A 17,566-nucleotide genomic window follows, 5' to 3' on the forward strand; every position below is an offset into this window, starting at 1 on the left:
AACCACTTGAAACCTTTTGCACACTGACAACTACACTGAGCTGTAGTGGTTATGGTGCTTAGAATTTAATTTATTTCATTATGAACATTTTGGTTTCGCTGTCTCTAATTCTACTAAATTCTCTTTTGGTATTTTTATGTGCCTGTTTTTAATTCAGGAGCCATTATTTTGATCTAAAAGCCTTTTTTTTTCATAAGTCCTTATTTTGAACCATGAAGTGTCCCCTACCTATCTTTTTCTTGATGAAAAAATATGATGTTAAATTTATTTATTTATAAAATATTTTACCAGGAAGGATACATTGAGATTTCTCTAATTTTCAAGTATGTCCTGGGTCCACCAATCATTGCATTGTTACATTAGGGTACAATAAAATACAAAGGCAATATTAATACACAATTTATACAACATTCAACATAGAACAAGTAGGAAATATATAATCAACCATGACACGTGCATTCTGTTTTGAGATATGTAGAGAGGGATCTCTTCAATCCTATTTATCAGTTCGTATTGATAAAATAGACAGGATAAAGGAAAGAAGCTATCTGCAAGAACTGAGCACTTTTACTTTTTCAGATCATTGATTCCACACTTAACATTAACCCCTTTGAGCGAGATGGTTATTTAAAGCTAAGGGACTAAATGTACTGTGACGAACACTGGCTTCTAGATTTTAACATGTTGATAAGGGGATATATTAACAATGCCTATTAACTTATTATAGAATCTAAATATAGAATTTCTTTATCAACCAATAGGTTGTATTGTAATAGATACATTCCTTTATCTTATATGTTGGCATTCGAATTAATTATATTGGTAAGAAATACTGAGTAAGCTAAAACATTAAAAAGTCTAGAGCAATATACAGGCACACTGACTTCAATTCAATTCTTCAAGAACCCTCTAAATCTTCATGACATTTGGATAAGTATCCTGTCACTAGTTTTGCAGTGGAAGATGAGAACCAAGGTTCTAAACAGTTTTGCCCATACAGCTAGACTCAAAACCCTTTTTCTAAATTACAAATGCTAACTGTCTGTAAATGTCACGTCATTCTTTTGCCCCTGCTGTCAAGAAGGCATTAGGTCATTTGCCTCAAATAGCTATAATTACAATTATTTATTTAGTTCTAATATATTCCGCAGCACTGTACAATAGGTAAAGAAGGCAAACATCTAATTCTAACAAAACACATTTGACATACGGAACAGTACTGAAGAAATTCGTGCCCAAAGGAGCTTACAATCTCTTAGGAAATATGATAAACAATTGAACCCATTTCACTAAACTCCATACTTGAAGTTTTCTATACCTGATAGTTTCACCCAGTGGGTCAATGCAAATGCATGTGTTTTATGGGATTTCAGTCATACATGGTTCATATGTAGCATGTGTTGCACAAGGCTACTGGGAACATTTACTCAACCTTTAACAACCTTTGTTGAAAGTATTGCCTTCACATGGTCTATTCACCCATGACTCCAGTTACATTGTAATTCTTGACTATGATTTGCTCATGCCTGCGTAGGGACATCTTGGCACGTTTGTAATAAGCATGTAACTGAATTTCTTATTTTATCTGGGACATCAATTGGTATCGAGGCTCAACCAATAAATCACTTCTGATTTTTTTTTTATCTTTCTTGAAATTTTTAGAAAAATGCACTTAGTGGCTATTTTCGAAACAAGGTACCAAAAATGCACTTAGTGGCTATTTTCGTATAAAGCTGACCTTTCGTAAATTATGTTTTCCAGATCTTAAAGGAAATTGTGAAATAAGCAAAAACTATATTTAAATTAAAGTTAATTTCTACTTTCTAAAGTGGTTAAGGTGCAGAGACTTATCCTTGTAGGTTCCATTTTAACACAGTTTAAAAAATAAATACCTTATTTATATCTGTTGGGCTGCCTCCCTTAACTGTTAATACATTCGCCCTGCCTGGTGATATCAATTCTGTGCTAATTTTGGTATAAGAAAAAAGCATACACAGTATACTAACCTAAGGTACCTTGTACACAGAGACGAGGTTATTCACTAACATGAGAATTCATAGTAAATTCAAAGTGAATTTAAAATTTAAGGAAAAAATAGCTGGACAAATGATTTAAGTCAGGTATGCTTTCAGTTAGGCTACTCTGGTTTTAAATACAAAATTTTCTTTGAATTCACTAGGAAATCTCACTTTTTTAAATAACCCTGAATTTGTCAAAATATCTCCTGCCCAGCTCTCAAGCAAATTAACTCAGCCCACCATTTTTAATGAACAAATGATTACTTAAAACTGCACTTGAACTAATATATCCCTAACGTATTACTTTTTTTACGCTAATCTCTAAATCTCAGTAAAACCAGCCTTGACTATAAGAAGCTTTATATTGGAGATTTGTCTTTAATGCATCTCTGAGAAGCATTTGACTAGACAAAGCCCAATACTAAAGAGGACATAAGTGCTAGGCCAAATAGGGATGGATCTTCATTAACTGCCGAAGGCTAATCTTTAGTTATTAAAAATTAAGGGTTTTAGGGAATTGCTTTTGACAATCTTTGTAAATAAATATTTGTTTTTGCAAAAATTCAATATATGCATCAAACATTATATGAATTTTTGGAAATAAAATTACATTTTAAGTAAAGAGGTAACAGGAATATGGCCAGGTTGGTTCCAGTTAAAGAGAAACTATCACTTTAGAAATGTTAGCACAACCAAATAACTAGCTAAAAGTTAGATATTGATATAACTATTTAGGGGTGCAAAACCAAGGAGTTGGCTAGACTCCCAAATGTATATATATATGAAACCAGGGGGCTGCACTCACCTGAACATGCATAAATGGGGTGCTGCTGGGGGCCAATTTATACAATACACAAGATCCAGCGCACTCACTTATCCACTAAACAGCAACTTCAATGCAATGTTGACAGATTGTATTAGTTTTTTTAAAAAAACACCTAATCTAGGCAGAAATAATGGGGGTTTAGTTACATTATATGATCATACATTGCATAAGCCTGCCACAACGTCAATGTACCCCATCTTTGGCAGGTCCTACTCTAACAGCCTAATGTCTGCTCTTATGAGATTAACCACTTACTTGGGGAAAAGAATTCCATATGGGGCTCTCTGCAGTACAAGACTAAATAGGGCCCTGGGATGAGGCACCTGTGACGGGGAGGGGTGCAAAACAAAGGAGTTGGCTAGACTCCCAAATATATATATATATATATGTGAAACCAGGGGGGGTTGGCTGCACTCACCTGAACATGCATAAATGGGGGTGCTGCTGGGGGCCAAATTATACAATTCACAAGATCCAGCGCACTCACTTATCCACTAAACAGCAACTTCAATGTTGAAAGATTGTATTAGTTTTTTTAAAAACACCTAATCTAGGCAAAAATAATGGGGGTTTAGATACATTATATGATCCATTGCATATATGATACATTGCATAAGCCTGCCACAATGTCAATGTACCCCATCTTTGGCAGATATATATATATAGTAAAAATGTTTTAATTGAAACAGCATTAATCTATATGATGAATCATAATTCAAAGTAAGTGAGACAGAAAGCCTTCCCACCTGGATTTATAAAAGTGATGACTTTTCTTGAAATTGGAAGGTTCATAAAATAAGCATGCAGTGACATGTAACTGAACACTAGAGCACTTCAGCTTGCTAGGGGACTGGAGTATCCCTTTAATGAAAGCTTCCCTATTATGTATATGTTGTTTGAGTGCATAGCTCTCAGTTTTCAGTTATACTCATACAAGTCACTTTTTTGGTGTAAATAATCTCGTTATAGCAATCTCTTGTAGAACATTCGCGCTGTACAAACAGCTACAAATTACAGTACATCACAATAAAATTTTTCCTGGGTTACTGCTAAGAACATTTGAATGAGCAGATTGGTTGAAGCTCCAAAACAGAGCTTAGTGTTGCAGAACTGCTATAATATAAAGTAGAAAAGTAGAAAAACGAAGACCCCATAAAACAATATATATAATTTTAAACCTTAATATTCCTTTAAAAGCAGTCTGTTTCTTTATTGCTAAATAGAGAAACATGGTGCTTATTTTTGCATCTCATGCATTATGTAGACTGTGTGAGGTTTTATTATTTGCAATGCTGTAATCCTTATGTTCACATTCTTTATTGCACCAATTCATAACATATTTTCTTCTGTAAATTGCCATCTGTAATTTAGGATGTGCACCTTGAGCCACGCTCAAGGTGCATAATTTGCATTTAGCTGATGACAGTTGTAATTTGTGGAACGCTGTGAAAGGCATCGCTCATAGATTAAACCAACATTCAGTAATAGCAACTGAACAAATGTAAAAAAAAATACAATTATGTTTCAAACTCCATAGAACAAGCAGCGGTGTGCTATGTGTAACGATCGTTTGCAGAGATGTTGGGGAAAAAAAATGACGGGGAGTATTACCTGTAACAGATGTCATACATGAGCTATGGTAAAATGTACACAAGAAATCATGGGCAATATCCAGTTCTCGAAAAATCCACTTAAACATGGAAATCGCAGTTTGGTTTCTTAATATCCATATTGAATTCAGATACAGCTAGTTCAAGATGACGCTCATAACTAAAGCTACAGGTGCAGGCTGCGTGTTTGCTTGAACTCTATAATTTAAAATAAGCACTGTCTGATGTATTTGTTTTGCATAATCTTTCTCTTTTTTTAAGACTATAATGCTGTCATTAAATGCTAGGTATTGGTGCTCCCTGCTGGTGGTAAAACATAATGGTTTCAGTCAACTACAAGCAAATCTGATACTTCCAATCTGCATAAAAAGCTTATAGTGAGTCCACTCCAGTGCTACATAGGTAACAAAAAACATAAATATTGTGTACACATACCACACATGTAAGAAACCAGAACCCCAGTGTCAATCAATGAAATAATGTATAATTGTTTTCATGTCCAATTATATATTTTAGTATTTACTGAGTGGTGTCACTGCATTGGGTAGAATAAGTGCTATGGTATGTTTTCGATTGCACATATAATTAAATTATGTTACTTTTGCCTTTCAGTGTGGAAGTAGAAGGTGATGGGAATTTTTTTTTTTTTTTTTTTACAAACTCTAACTCTAAAATATAAATATATATATACCAAACAGTTCCTTGCACTCACACTTTGAGGGTTTCCAAAATGCCGGGTGCAGTCTCCCTGGGCTCCCAATAATATAATCCAGATTAAATTGGCAGCACTCCGGTCTTTAAAACTTCAATATTTATTCAATAGACAAAAAATAAAAACGATCAACGTTTCAGTCCCTCCTGGGACTTTCTTCAAGATCAAAACATACAATTGTATATATTGTATGTTTTGATTCTGAAGAAAGTCCCAGGAGGGACTGAAACGTTGATCGTTTTTATTTTTTGTCTTTTCCATAAATATTGAAATTTTAAAGACCGGAGTGCTGCCAACTTAATCTGGATTTTATATATATACACACACATGTGTATATATATATATATATATATATATATATATATATATATATATATATATATATATATATATATATATATATATATATATATATATATATATATATATATATATATATATATATATATATATATATATATATATACATATATATATATACATATATAAATATATACGATCTTGAGATCTTGAGAAATACAGGATATTGAGCCCAGGAGTGCACCTTTATTTCATTATATATATATAGACTTGATAGACTTGATCCGTATATTTTGTACATATTTACTGAAATAAAAGCACTTATTTGAAAAATTTATACAAGTCCTTTGAGTGCACTCTTTCGGGAATGAATATATATATATATATATATATATATATATATATATATATATATCATGTTTTATATATATATAATGTATTCTATTTTTTAGTAATGTATTCTATGTTTTAGGTTTGCAGAAAACACAAGGTGCCAGTAATAAGCTAGAATAATTCAAAATGAGTGAATTCAAAACTCAAAGATAAGAGAAAATTAGTTTAACTCACTAGCAATGAAGATTCGTATATAAAGATGTATCATAGACTAGAGTTCCCATTATCATTCAAAAATAAAGCAACAATGCAGGATCTCTCAACTGCAGAGAAATAGGTCAAACTAGGGAGTAAACAAGAAGGAGACAAGAAATCAGCTCTAGAGATGAGAAACAAGAAGAGCAAAAAAAGAGGGGTACAGAAGAAAAAAAGAATTGAAAGAGAAGAAGACTAGAGGAAAGCAACACAAGAAGTGGGGGGAAAAGGAAGATAGGAAATGGAAGGAAGAAGGAGAAAGGAAGATGGTATGTTCAGGGTAATCTGCTCTGTACCTGAGCTAAGAGACAAATTAGAGTAAAGAGATACTAAACAAAAAAAAAACACCATTGTATCAACATGAGATATTAGCATTTTAATGCCCTATGCAGAAATATAGTATTTTTAATTCTCGTTTGGGTTAAGAGAAGACTAATATAAAGACTAACACAGACTAGAGTCAGCACTCCCGATTCTATTAATTAACTACATAAACCCTAAAACCTTATCTTATTTATGGTGGAAGGTCAAATAATTAAATATGCTCATTAGAGATTGGTCACCCAATATGAAAGCAGTATGAAAGCTTCAAATTGCCAACTCAGAGGATCATGTCAAAGTCTTCTCTATCAAGTTACTACTGCAGGATCACTCTGGAAAACAGGGCATGCGTATCACACAGTACATGGCATCTTGTTCTCAGACATGGGACGTGTTAGAATGCTTTTTGAAACTCATTCACAGCTGAGTATTTTTTTATTTTTTTTTATAAAAATATATTTATGGTTGCCAAACTCTGTTAATCATTCGCCCTATTGTAGCCATCTTCCTTTAAAAGACCAGTGGCTGCTGTTCAGACCCACAATTTCCTCAATAAAATCTTGACTAAAAAAAAACTCAAAACCAAATTGATTTTCCCCTAGAACCTAATGGAGAGTGGTTTGTCTAGAATGCATGTTTTAGTTTCTCTTGAGGCTAATGGCTTATTGCTAGTTTTGTTTACTGTTCTTATTTAAAGGGACACTTCTGCCCATTGGAGTGGTCTGGGTGCAAACTCCCACTACCCTTAGCATAGGCGGAGCCTGACCCAGCGCCGAGGGGTTTTTAACCCCTTCAGCAACTTGGGATGGAGGGTGGGAGGGAGAGGGGCACTATAGGGTACTGCAGTGCCAGGAAAAAATATTTGCCAGGAAAACAAATATGTTTTCCTGGCACTGGAGAGTCCCTTTAAAGTCTATTTAGGCTTGATTGAGCCTTACTTTACTGGATTTACAAACCCTTTCTAACACATACTGTCAATATTGGACATTTTTTGCCTCCTGTATAAATTCACTGATAATTTGTCACATATATATGCAATATTCTTGATGTACCTTCTCTTCTTACTTCTCATGTCTAACTTGTTATGAACCATGAGATCTAAGTAGAGAATGTAATTAAAAATATAAATTAATTATAAAGTGATTTTGAAACATTAGATGAATTGGATAGATTTAAAACTAGGAGAAAACAGCAATATTGTGAATAGATAGGTATGCCAAAAAGTGAAAATGTTTAAATGACAAATGACAATCATTATTTTACAATATTTCTGATACTTTCAGAAAAAGAGTGTAGAAGGACAAATATCAATTGTATATCGAATATTCTGCTGGTGTTTATTTATTTATTTATTTTAAATGTGCAGGTATTTTTGGAAATGTTAAATGGCTAAAACCAGGCATCTGAAATTAAAGTCCCATTGCAGATAGAGGAACATGATCAAAGTCCAAGAGCACACACACTTATTTATCACAACAGATGCAGAAGAGCAGAAATATATAGGCAGGTCTTTATCTGATTGTTTGTAATTTAAAATGGGAAATTAAATCAAGTCAGCATTATTCACAATGAAGATAAAGAATCAGTAGTTGAAATAAATATTAGTTATTTAAATATGCTGTATAGCTTTCTGGTGTTGCTAGAAAATAAAATGTAACAACGACAAAAAGAAACTGGTATATGTTTTCATTTTAAATTCTTGACTTAATTTCCTATCATTGTACAACAAATTGTCAATGCACCCCCTACTAAGAAGTGCAGATAAATCTAACTTACAGAAGATGGTAACATCCCTCCCAGCGAATTAATAAGAATGTACGCCCTACCTACAATATTTAACAAAAAGGTTTTTCTATCATTACTTCATCCATTGATGTAATAGATCTCACTTGAAGCATTTGTGTTTTATCATCTTTCAACTAAGTCTCGTTTGAAACATGCCGTGTTGCTATAATTTGGTTCTTAAAATAATACGCTGATGAACTGACAGCGTTTTAAGCTATGCAAATGCATATTTCAATGCCAGTGCCAAATGCCAGTGCTTAATTTCAACAGTGGGCACCAGCGCAATGATCTAATTAATATAAGCTAAGCGTTTAACGCTTTACTCCTAGAAGTGTTGAAGTAACCTTAACAAACACATAAATGTTTAAAACAAGAACCAATATCACTTGCATTCTACCTTAATATCTTGTTGTTTGCAGAAGTTTAGATGCAAGAGCTATATCAACAGCTGTTCACAGATCTCAGTTGGAAATACAGCTTCAATCAAGCCAAATTGCCAAAGCTCCCACCAAGGAGACAGCTATTTATTTTATGCAACCATCTGGGCTGTGCACAGCAAGTTGGTTGCTTCGTATCTTTGCAGGGTTTTTTATATTTTTATTTATCTCTCTTTATATCAGATATAAATACGGAAAATGCTGATTTTGTGCCCATATTTTTGCAATGTTCTACGTCTTCCTACTGTAAAGAATATGTTTTTGCTGTGTCTTCTAATTGTAAAATGTACAGCAATTATAAACTATCCTACGGGACCGATGGATTGAATGCATAGCATTTACAATTCTGTTGAAACAAAGCATCTTAAACTCTCCGAGACCCATATGGAGCTGTGTGAAAATGTCTCTGTTTGTGTAGAAATTTCAATCTGTAGACTATTTAGAACAAAATTAAAGTCATAATGAGCAGTAGTAAGAAAGAATAAGGTGTACCTACAACATGTAAACCACCAGGAAAATTCTTATTATGTTGCATTAGATTTGGTCCCTGGCAAAAAAAAATGGTGCATTACTAATTGAACACTTTTTTATTTTAAGGGTTCAATCTCAGAAGTCTGTTACTACTAAGATGACACTGACATCTGTAAACTACATTTCAAATCAATTAGTGGTTTAAGCTTAGGTTAAAGAAACAGCCAAAAGACGGATAATGTAGCTATCCGATAGAGACAATTACGTGTTCAGCACGAGTGACCATGTTATTATAGGGATTTTATGTTTGTTTGTTTGACTGCTGAATACATACACTCAAAACTGAATACATACACACAGACTGTTGAATACACACACATACTGCTGAATATACACACAGACTGCTGAATACACACACACACACAAAGACTGCTGAAAACACACACATACATATTGCTGAATACATGCACAGACTGCTGAATGCACACACAGACTGCTGAATACATACACTCACTGCTGAATACACAGCAGTCCGGAAATAAGGGCCACCGGACCACCAGGGACCCCACCGGACCACCAGGCAGGCCCCACGGGACCACCAGGGATTTAAGGTAATTTTTTTAGTCATCCCCCCTCTCCTCATCACCCCCCTCCCTCTCACAATCACCCCCCCTCTCCTCATCTCCCCCTCCCTCTCACAATCACCCTCCCTCTCCTCATCTCCCCCCTCCCTCTCACAATCACCCCCCCTCTCCTCATCTCCCCCTCCCTCTCACAATCACCCCCCCTCTCCTCATCTCCCCCCTCCCTCTCACAATCACCCCCCCTCTCCTCATCTCAACTTTTTTTTAATTTATTATCCGTGTCACATTTTTTATAAAGGTTAGTACCAATCACGACATGTTTCATTTAACATATTGATATATATCACAGTAATGATGTATTTTATTGTCTCTCATGTAATTTACAAACTTAAAAATGGTAGGTGAAAGGGCCTCATAAGTGGAATAGCCTAGGGCCTCTTTTTATCTAAATCCGGCCCTGGCTGCCCCCCATGCCTCACTTACCTGATCTGTAGGCTGTCTCAGCCCCCATCCCTCACTTACCTGATCTGTAGACTGTCTCTGCAGTCTGGGAGATGCTGGCTGCACGCTGTGCTGCTCCCCTGTGGATTCAGTCAGGAGAGAGAAGCAGGGATAAGATATAGCTTCCTATCCCTGCCTCTCTCCACCTACAGCGCCACCTACTGGCACAGTATTCTCACTCTCAACACAAGCTGAACATTCTGCAGACGTAGATGTTATATAGATGTAATATAGACATATACATTTGTGATCCAAAGAGAGAGTGACTGCACATTTTTAAGTAAATATAAAGATTGTCTAGGAAAATGTCTCAAATTCAAGAACTGATATACAGAAATAAGGAATAACTAAAAATTGGTGCTTGTTACTTGCAGCATGAGAGGGTTTAGAAAGACATGGGATTATGTATTAGGCGTATACTGGTTCCAGCTCTACTAACCATTAGCAAAATAGTGAAGAAACCAATAGAACTAGAATGTGGATAATGCAAAAGTAAAGAACCACTGGGTAACCTGTCCTCACTTCAGTATAGCATAACATATATAGCGTACTAAGTGTTAGGCCTGAATAACAAGATATATAAAACAAACATATTAATATGGCTGTTAGAGGAACTGCGATAAAAAACTGTTAGATTTAGTCTAGAATCAGACAAAGATGGCCACTTTCCAGCCCACACCAGTCTCCTGCATATTGGGCAGAAAAATGAAAAGCAAGCAATATAACAGACTAAATTATAAAAATAACATTCTAATCTGTAAACAAGGAGACATTCTCGTGCCCCTGGGATCAAATGTCTATGGGATCATATAGCTCTGTAAACAAGGAGGCATTCTCGTGCCCCTGGGATCTATGGCTAACTGAGAGAGCTAACTGACAGTCAAAGCAGAGGCTCAATACATTTAAGATAGGCCATCTGAGGAGTAAGATGAACACTCAACCCACTCCCTGACTCAGCAATATTCATGGTTGCTTGAAAGGTCCATTAGCACAGGACGCCAAGGCAAGGAATCCCTCCAGTGCCAACACCATAGCCAAAACCTCTTGACCACTGACTTGGGGACACATAGAGTCCAGGTCCTTCCCTTGAGGCAAACTGCGGGAGGCCATGGAGCGCCACAAAGTGAGATGCAGTCTTTGGATTCTGGAGACACTTTGATTTCGTGGGTAGAGTGGTGGGGTCCATCCTCGAGTGGCTCCAGCCACAAGTAGGCATATGGAATTACAGGTTGTAGCCAGAAAAGGTGATGCACCCTAAGGGGTACCCACTAACCTCTCCCAGCAGCCCCACAAATTTCCCTTTGTAGACAGAGAATCTATTACTGCTGAGCGTTTCTCCAGATGAGCCCAGAATTGCTCAAAAATAGCCTCCAGTTTAGCCATGGTGTGAGGTAGGAAGCTATTTTGGTCGATGTGTTTGGGTGCCAGGCTGCATGGGCATGTGCGGCAGCCATTTTACTCAATTTGACCTCAAGCCAAGAGGGTAATGGAGCAATTCTCTCCACGCAGCAGGGCTATAGTGATTGGGTACAGCAGGGATGATTAAAACCCCATAGGGGTCCAAAGGGTGGGTTGCCTCAGATTGTGGTCGATTTGACTGTGAAATGGGAAATCATCCGCATCTCTCTCCCAGGAACATGCAGCAGGCCGCAGGGAGCTATGGGTCTTGCAGAGCACTCGATGAGTGCAGTATTTTATAATTATAATTTATAATTTATAATTCCTAGTTCACCAAGCAACCAAAAGTAAGACACTATTGTCTCTTCAGAAATACTTGCATTCTACATTTTGTACTATTGTATAGGTAATGATGGAATAACCTTTTATTTAGTTAAGTATGGTAAAAAGATTGCCGATGGCATCTTGGAAAAAGCAACACATTTAATCCATATCCATACACATTACCTTAATCTGGGAGTTGATTCCCAAAAACTGGTATGGATCAAGTGAATAAGAGATAAATCTTTGATGAAAACTTAAAAAGAGTATCTCAAAAATGTAACAAAAATCACCCAAAAATGTCTGAGCCCGCATGAAGCTGAGTGTAAATTCAACAGAGGTCACTGGAAAGTAGACTTCTAGATCATCTGTGTTCCATCTCAGGGTAGATCATCTCCAACTATAGTTGTATTGGTTTATATCATGGGTGTAATAAATTAAAAACACAATAACAGAACACTACTTTTCGGAACACAGCGCATTGTCTGCTTCTGACTGAAAACAAACTAGTTTTCCTGGCACTATAGCTTCCCCCTTTGCAGCTGGTAGACAGCCACTAGAGGAGGATTTAACCCTAGCAGGTAATGATTGCAGTTTATAAAAACTGCAATAATTACATGTGCAGGGTTAAGGGTGATGGGAGGTTGCACCCAGACCACTTCAATGAACTGAAGTGGTCTGGGTACCTACAGTGTCCCTTTAATTCTTCCCTTCCTAAACACAAATCCAAATTACAGATGTGATTTACTTATATGCCTAGAAAGGCTACTTTTTACAATCAGTATAGTCGGTGGTCATGAAGGGCAATCTACTCCAGGAGATGGCCTTGTGCTGACAACTGACAACCCTCTACTCTAAATAACATAGAAGCATAAAGTGCTCATTAAAGTGAACAAGTCCTAACAGCTTGACTTTAAAGGGATACACTAATAAACAATACTACTACAGTCTGTTGGTTATGTTGCCTAGATTGTTCTAGTGTGAAATGTGAAAATATTTAGGAATGGTTTGACATAAACTGCCAATCTTCTCAGTTCTAGGAAGCTACCCACTCAAATTAATAATGCAAAATTAACACTTTAATCTGTATTAAAAAAAACCAAAAACTTGAATGTCAGTGAAAGACTTATAGCACTGGGCTTTACTATCCCCAGCAATCTCACACAATCACCACCATCCATGCTGGATGACACTGATAATGCAGACAATCACAGCTGCCTATTGCTACTCAGGATTAGTACTTCCTCATTAGGCAAAAAAGCACAACGAGGACTCACATTTTGCGCTAAAACATTAAAAAAGCTTTAGTCCTGAATGGAAGGATGGCGGCAGGGAACGCTAGACGCTATAACTATTTTAATGAGATGAACAGTTCCAGTGCCTACAGTGTTCCTTAAAGTAATAAATATATTTTATATCATAAACACACGGTACATATTTCTTTGCTTTAGGAGATTATAATTATAATACTTGCTTTCTCTACAGCACCAACAACCACGTATTACTTCCCCAAGCAAAGCTCACCTTTTCATTAAGAGCACATCAGCATAAGAAAAAAATAACATTTGTCACTCCATTCCTATATTCCTCTGCACAGTGCACTACATCCTCAGCAAAGGAATAATCATAGCAACTACGGAGCATGCACTGTAGTTGCTGTGATAGAAAGCAGAATAAACACCTGCATGAGGTTTCTCAAACCTTTCAATAAATTGTTTGCATACAGGTCTTTGACATTGGCATGGTCCTATATCCTGAGCATTGAAGTGAGGGGACTAAGCATAATGTATAGATACAATACCATTCTTTTTAAGTTGTGCGTACCATGACAGATATACTTTAAGTTGTAAAATAAATCGCCATGTTTTTTAAAAATTTTGGAGTTTTTAAAAAATAATAATCTTGCTGCCAAAGACAAAAAAAAAATAACTGCAAGGTGAAATGTTTGGATAATAAAGGATAATATAATAAAAAAAAACTAAGCCGCATTGCATAAAAAAAAATGCCTGAAAAATCACGTAGCAGAACTGACAATCCAGATCTTCAAAACATGGAAGAAATTGAGTTGGGTATATATCTCACAAAATTAATGTGCTGTATATTTTTTCCCTTTTAGTCATATATTATCTTTTTATGAAAAGACAATTTAGAATTATTACAATGGAAAACAATTCCAGCCGATATACATCATTAACATCCAAGAGCTATTATGAAAAATAGAAATGTTCGCTTCTCTGGCAGCTTAGCTGCAGGGGCACTGATTTGAAAGATGACAGCTGACTTTTCAATTGAGATTGCTGTGGAACTTCTTATTGTACACTGCACAGATTGCTGAGGTCTAATTCAATTTGGACAGTATGTTTTGAATTCAAAGTTAAAGCCATCTGCAGAGTATGGAAACCATTTAATTTTTTTTTTTTTTTTGTATCAAAAATACAGAATTGTTTCTAGGCATTCAAAGCTAAATCTGAGAGAGATTTTTATTCCAGGGGTTTATAAAATAGGGGGAACGGATTATCAATAGATAGCAGATACTATTCTATTAGCTCTTATATACACTGAACAAAATTATAAACGCAACACTTTTGTTTTGGCCCCCATTTTTCATGAGCAGAAATCAAAGATCTAAGACTTTTTCTATGTACACAAAAGGCCTATTTCTCTCAAATATTGTTCACAAATCTATCTAAATCTGTGTTAGTGAGCACTTCTCCTTTGCCGAGATAATCCATCCACCTCACAGGTGTGGCATATCTAGATGCTGATTAGACAGCATGATTATTGCACAAGTGTGCCTTAGGCTGGACACAATAAAAGGCCACTCTAAAATGTGCAGTTCTACTGTATTGGGAGGGTCTGGGAGATCCGGAGGTGGGGAGGGGGGGCTCCACAACCAGTCACTATCTGGTGTGATTATCATTTGCCTGATGCAGTGCAACACATCTCCTTTGCATAGAGTTGATCAGGTTGTTGAATGTGGCCTGTGGACTGTTGGTCTACTCCTCTTCAATGGATGTGCGAAGTTGCTGGATATTGGCAGGACCTGGAACACGCTGTCATATACCAAACATGCTCAATGGGTGACATGTCCGGTGAGTTTGCTGATCATGCAAGAACTGGGATGTTTTCAGCTTCCAGGTATTGTGTACAGATCCTTGCAACATGGGGCCGTGCATTATCGTGCTGCAACATGAGGTGATGGTCATGGATGAATGGCACAACAATAGGCCTCAGGATCTTGTCACGGTATTTCTGTGCATTCAAAATGCCATCAATAAAATGTACCTGTGTTTGTTGTCCATAACATACGCCTGCCCAAACCATAACCCCACTTCCACCACTCGATCCACAACGTTGAAAGAAGCAACCACTCACCCACACGACATCATACAAGCTGTTTGCCATCTGCCCTGTACAGTGAAAAATGAGATTCATCCAAAGTGCCAGGCACCATAGAATGTGAGCATTTGCCCACTCAAGTTGGTTACGACGATGAATTGCAGTCAGGTTGAGACTTCGATGAGGACGACGAGCACGCAGATGAGCTTCCCTGAGACGGTTTCTGATTTTTTTGGTTATGCAAACTGATTGTTGCAGCAGCTGTCCAGGTGGCTGGTCTCAGATGATCTTGGAGGTGAAGATGCTGGATGTGGAGGTCCTGGGCTGGTGTGGTTACACGTGGTCTGCAGTTGTGAGGCCATTTGGATGTACTGCCAAATTCTCTGAAACGCCTTTGAAGGCGGCTTATGGTAGAGAAATGACATTTCATTCACGGGCAACAGCTCTGGTGGACATTCCTGCAGTCAGCATGCCAATTGCACGCTCCCTCAAAACTTGCAACATCTGTGACATTGTGCTGTGTGATAAAACTGCACATTTTAGAGAGGCATTTTATTGTGGCCAGCCTAAGGCACACCTTTGCAATCATCATGCTTTCTAATTAGCATCTTGATATGCCACACCTGTGAGGTGGATGGATTATCTCAGCAAATGAGACTCACTAACGTAGATATAGACAGATTTGTGAACAATATTTGAGAGAAATAGACCTTTTGTGTATATAGAAAAAGTCTTAGATCTTTGAGTTCAGATCATGCAAAATGGGGGCAAAAATAAAAGTTTTACGTTTAGAATTTTGTTCAGTGTAACTACTGATCTTTTGCACATTCTCAGGATTCTCATACAGAGGCGTACCTAGAGCATTTGGCACCCGGGGCGGATCCTCCCAGTAGTGATGCCGATGCCATCTTATCCCAGCTGCCGGTTCACTGCAGGGCGCGCACTAACCTCACTGCCTCCCAGAATATATCTGTCCTTGTCCCTTGTGTAAAAAAATGTGTTTGTGACAGCGTATGTATGTGCATTGTGTGTGACTGCATATGTAATTTGTGAATGTGAGCCTGTGTGTAATGTGTCTATGTGACAGTAGGGGAACAGTTTATGTGCCTGGGTGGGTCGGAGTAGATTGGGGTCTGGGACTTAGTGTGTGATATTGAATGGGGGAATAGGGCATGGAGGGTGGGGGACAGGGGCGGACTGACCACTCGGGCATATCGGTCATGGACCGAGGGCCCGAGGCAGCCAGGGGCCCGGCAGCAAAGCCATGCTCCAGCTGGAGAGATCAGAGATCTCTCCAACTGGAACGGCAAAAAAATAAAAAAAGTATTTTCCTTTAATAGGTTGCTGGGGCCCCTGATGCAGCGCAGGGCCCCAGCAACCTACCGCTCTTTAAATCACCCCCCTCTCACCCTCACCCGAGACCTGGCAGCTTCACCTCCTCTCTGCCAGGTCTCCTCCTTCCTGTCCCATGCGGCTCTGTGTGATGGGAGAGGCGGAGCCAGGAAGTGACATCACTTCCTGTATTCTCCTCTCACACAGAGCCCGATCACAGCCACCAGGGGAGGGAGCAGCAGCCTGGGAGAGAAGAGGGAGCAGAGAGACAGGTAGGCACTAATCACCCCCCCCCCCCTGTCACTAGTCACCCCCACTCTGTCACTAGTCACGTCACTGTCACCCTCCCTCTGTCACTAGTCACCCCCCCTCTTTCACTGGTCACCCCCCCTCTGTCATTGGTCACCCCACCCTGTCACTAGTCACCCCCCCTGTCACGGTCACCCCTCCCTCTGTCACTAGTGACCCCCCCTTTCACTGTCACCCCCCTCTGTCACTGTCACCCCCCCTCTGTCACTGTCACCCCCGCTCTGTCACTGTCACCCCCGCTCTGTCACTGTCACCCCCCTGTCACTGTCACCCCTCCCTCTGTCACTAGTCACCCCCCCTGTCACTGTCACCCCCCCTGTCACTGTCACCCCCCCTGTCACTGTCACCCCCCTCTGTCACTAGTCACCCCTCCCTCTGTCACTGGTCACACCCCTGTCACTGGTTACCCCCCCCTCTGTCACTGTCACCCCTCCCTCTGTCACTGTCACCCCCCTCTGTCACTGTCACCCCACATCTGTCACTGTCACCCCACCTCTGTCACTGTCACCCCCCCTCTGTCACTGTCACCCCCCCTCTGTCACTATCACCCCCGCTCTGTCACTGTCACCCCTCCCCCTGTCACTGTCACCCCTCCCCTGTCACTGTCACCCCTCCCTCTGTCACTAGTCACCCCCCTCTGTCACTAGTCACCCCCCTCTGTCACTAGTCACCCCCTCTCTCTGTCACTGTGTCACCCCCTCCCTCACTGCCACA

Source organism: Pelobates fuscus, chromosome 9, assembly GCF_036172605.1.
Source record: "Pelobates fuscus isolate aPelFus1 chromosome 9, aPelFus1.pri, whole genome shotgun sequence".
Lineage (NCBI taxonomy): Eukaryota > Metazoa > Chordata > Amphibia > Anura > Pelobatidae > Pelobates > Pelobates fuscus.